This window comes from Octopus sinensis, linkage group LG7 (genome assembly GCF_006345805.1).
Source record: "Octopus sinensis linkage group LG7, ASM634580v1, whole genome shotgun sequence".
Classification (NCBI taxonomy): Eukaryota; Metazoa; Mollusca; class Cephalopoda; order Octopoda; family Octopodidae; genus Octopus; species Octopus sinensis.
The window spans coordinates 70,806,443-70,810,882 of NC_043003.1; the positions used below are offsets into that span (position 1 = coordinate 70,806,443).

At 36.8% G+C, this 4,440-nt stretch overlaps 1 long non-coding RNA gene across 1 annotated transcript; it reads right to left on the bottom strand.

Moving 5' to 3' along the window:
• Positions 1–1,230: 1,230 nt before the first annotated feature.
• On the bottom strand, positions 1,231–1,928 carry LOC118764106. Its single transcript, XR_004999897.1, has 2 exons — positions 1,570–1,928; positions 1,231–1,323 (listed from the first exon to the last, which is right to left on the bottom strand). It is a non-coding gene; the product is annotated as an uncharacterized LOC118764106 (long non-coding RNA).
• Positions 1,929–4,440: the final 2,512 nt, after the last annotated feature.

Sequence of the window (4,440 nt, forward strand, 5' to 3'; positions counted from 1 at the left end):
AAATACTGGTTGTCACAAAATATTACAATACATATATACATTCTTTGATAATAATAAGAAAAATGTTAAAACAGTTTAAGAGGAAAAATCTTGTGAATATATTAAAAAGTTCATTGAAAATATTAGGATTTCATTAAAAATCATGTTTGTTTGGAAGTATCTGTATATATACACAGAAAATTTATAAGTTCAAAAAGGTCATATTTTGGTGGTATATATATATATATATATAGGAAGAGTTTACGAAAAAAACAAAAGACGAAGACAGGTGGTGTATAAAACAAACAGATGTATTAGTATAACGCTCAGGAATAGAAAAAGTCTTTTACGTTTCGAGTCCATGCTCTTCTACAGAAAGGGACATAGAAAAAACAAGGAGAGAAAAAAAGGGAAGAAAAAAAACAATGGGAGAAAAAATGTGTGTAGTGGCTAACGATCTATCATGGCGACTATTATATATATATATATATACAGGAGATATATTTAGGAGTTTACAAAGAATGTGTGATAAACTGACCTGTTCTACCATTTTTCGTTTTCGACAAAAGCCTTGTGAGTGGATTTCGTACACGGAAACTGAAAGAAGACTGTCGTATATATGTCTATATTTGTGTATGTGCGTATGTGTGTGTGTGTGTGCGCGCGCGTGTGTGTTTGTACCCGCACCATCCCTTGGCAATTGATGTTCCTGTGTTTACGTCCCCATGTCTTCGCGGTTCGGCAAAAGACATCGATAGAATAAGTACTAGGCTTACAAAGAATAAATCTTGTGGTCGATTTGTTCGACTGAAGGCGGTGTTCCACCATGGCCACTGTCACATGACTGAAACAACGCCAAGTATCTCTGCTAGTATAATATAAATGTGTAGACTGAATCCTGTTAGTTACTATACACTTAATACAGCGTCGGTTATGAATGAATAAATGAAATCAATATATACCCTGTTCTAACCGCATATATATTTCGTCACTGTGCTGTTTTTACCCGAATGAAACACCAACGTCGCTCTTCAATGAATCAGAAATTAACAACCGTCTGTCAATCAAAGGCTGATATACGTCATAACAATATCATAAGCTGTTGATCTGTAGTCCTGGGACAGCTCTCATCGAACAGATGACTTATGATGGAAAGCGTTCAACCCTTTACCATTTTAAATTTATATTATATATTTCATTTTTATTTTTTCTGTATGTCCGGAACTACATCATTGAGTGCCTTTTGTTTTCTTTTCTCAGACGCTACAGTGTGATTATCTGAAAGAGATTTCGCTAATATTTCTCTCAAATCAAACATAAAAAGCTGTCTTGTTGGTTCAAGACCTATTTCTTTATTACCCACAAGGGGCTAAACACAGAGCGGACAAGCAAGGACAGACATAGGTATTAAGTCGATTACATCGACCCCAGTGCATAACTGGTACTTAATTTATCGACCCCGAAAGGATGAAAGGCAAAGTCGACCTCGGCGGAATTTGAACTCACAACGTAACGCAGACGAAATACCGCTAAGCATTTCGCCCGGCGTGCTAACGTTTCTGCCATCTCGCCGCCTTGTTGGTTCAAGACCGTTGTGGTGCTGCTGATGCCGCTGTTGATATTGGAGTTGTTGTTAACGTAGCTGTTACTGCTGTAGTCGTTACCGCTGTTGTTGTTTTCTCACTCCGATCAGCTTTCAAGAAGCAGACTTGGGACAAATACATACTTGACATTCCACTTCAAAAAGACCTACAATACAATCAACAAAGCCATTTTGGCCGTGACCATCCATCTTTTATTGTTTTGCCGACACAGTATGTCCTTTTTCTCAAAACGAAAAAGTGGGGTGATTTGAGGGTGATTTGACCGCTAATTTCTGCATCTCGAACGGCCAAGTAAGAGAAAAGTAGTAAATTGTATTTGTCTCAGGTTTGACATTATGTAGATGAGACGCAGAGTCAGTAAATTCTTCTTAATAAAGTATCTTAATAAAGTTTTTAGCAGTAAATTGGTTTATCGTGTTAGGGATTTTATTTCCTGGTTACAGTAAACGACGGTTGAGAGTTCCATAACTTCTTACTGGATAATTTCCACTGATGATTTGTTTATGAAGACCAATTGTTTTGTGCAGTACATTAGTTCACTCCCCTCCATCAAATTGACATTGTCTGTACAGTGTGCCACATGTCACATGTGGAATTGGTGACAGAGTAACAAGAAGCGAAGTGTTTTGCTCAAGAATATAATGCATCACCCGGTCCGTGAATCGAACTCACAATCGCAAGGTCTCGAGTGTGATACCCAATCTACTCGGCCATGCACCTTCCCTATGGTTACTGCATGATGATATGGTGACTACAACAAGAGGAAAGCGTTAATCAAAATGCTTTTATTTGTTCCAGAACTGGAAGGAAATGAACAAAAATTGTTTAGAGAAGAAGAAAAAAAGATCAAAATAGATTTCAGTAAACTTGAGAAAATCAACAACGACAAAAATGGTTGACTACGACATAATTCTTTATTTTGACTTCATTTTTTTCCCTATTTATTTACTTTTATTTTTATCATCGAAACAAAAAGTGTTTTCAATTGCCTGATCTTTATCCTGTTATTTCTTTAAACTGTCATAGAATTCCCGTCAGGGAAATTTAAGCTAAAGAAATTAATTTGTTAAAAAACATAAGAGAGGAATTAGAGCGATGTTTTAATGTACCAAACTTTTAACATTTTCAAACAACTACGCACGTTATCTCTCTCTCTCACACACACACGCACACACATACTCACTCTCTCTCTCTTACTCATATTTTCTGTCTTTTTAAACAGATTTATTTCTTTAACCCTATAAAAAGTTTACAACTTGCCCCAAACATGTCACCATATACTGAGTTCTTAAATTAGAAATTGCAAGAAAAACGTTCGAAAATAAGTCAGAAGCTTTAACATCATGGAATATACTTAATAACCCGAGCCGACCAATGCTTTACGAGTGAATTTGGAAGACGGAAGCTCTGAGGAAGCCTGTCGATGTATGTATGTATGTATGTATGTATGTATGTATGTATGTATGTATGTATGTATGTATGTATGTATGTATGTATGTATGTATGTATGTATGTATGTGTGTGTATAATACATGCATACATACATACATATATATATATGTATATATAGTTGAAATTTACTGAAAAACAAAAAAACGAAGACAGGTGTATAAACAGCAAACAGGTGTATTAGTTTAACGCTCGGGAAGGCGAGAAAGTCTTTTACGTTTCGAGCCTACGCTCTTCAACAGAAAGGAACACGATGAAATAAACAGAGAGAGAACAAACAAGCTTTTGGAACAGCCGCCATGATTGACCGCTAGCTCTAAAAGTTTTTTTATTCTCCCTGTTTATTCTCTCTCTGTTTATTTTCTCGTGTTCCTTTCTGTTGAAGAGCGTAGGCTCGAAACGTAAGACTGTCTCACATTCCCGAGCGTCAAACTAAAACAACTGTTTGTTGTTTATACACCTGTCTTCGTCTTTTGTTTTTCTGTAAATTTCAACTATATATTGCACGCTCACGTGGTCACACCAGCTTTATCCTGCTTTAACCTCCTACATTCCGGACTTCAACCTGGAATTTCTGCACCTCTCCTCATCTACACACCAGCATTTCACACGGATTACTACTGGATATACTTATGGATTTCACTGGATTATATATATATATATACATACACATATATACATATAGTTGAAATTTACAGAAGAACAAAAGACGAAGACAGGTGTATAAACAACAAGCAGATGTTTCGAGCCTACGATCTTCAACAGAAAGGAACACAAGAAAATAGAGAGAGAATTTTAAAAAATTATGAATTTAGCGGTCCGGTCAATCATATACTTACATACATAGATACATTCACACAGACACAGACACACACGCACACACACACACGCACACACACACACACACCACACACACACACACACACACACACACACACACTCACACACACACACACATACACACACACACACACACACTCACACCACACCACACACACACACACACACACACACACACACACACACACACACACACACATTCTTTTACTTATAGCAGTTTTTTGTTCATTTTGGCAATTTCATGGCAATATCTTTGGGCAGTAATGGTTTTACCGGGTTTTAAGAAGTTATAGTGAATGAGTCCAGCAGAACACCACCAAATAGTCACCATAACCTTCTTTTTGAAGAGCTCGGATTTAGGGAAGGTTTTCGGTACTTCATTTTGGTCCAACCACTGCGAAGAACGTTTTTTTATTATTGTATAGAATCCACTTTTCATCGCAAGTTACAGCACAGTCGAGAAATGGATCGGTCTGGTTACGGAGAAGAAGCAACGAACAAATTTCGTATCTGCGCATTTTCTGATTTTCATTCAAATCGTGTGGTACACATTTGTAGAGCTTTTTTT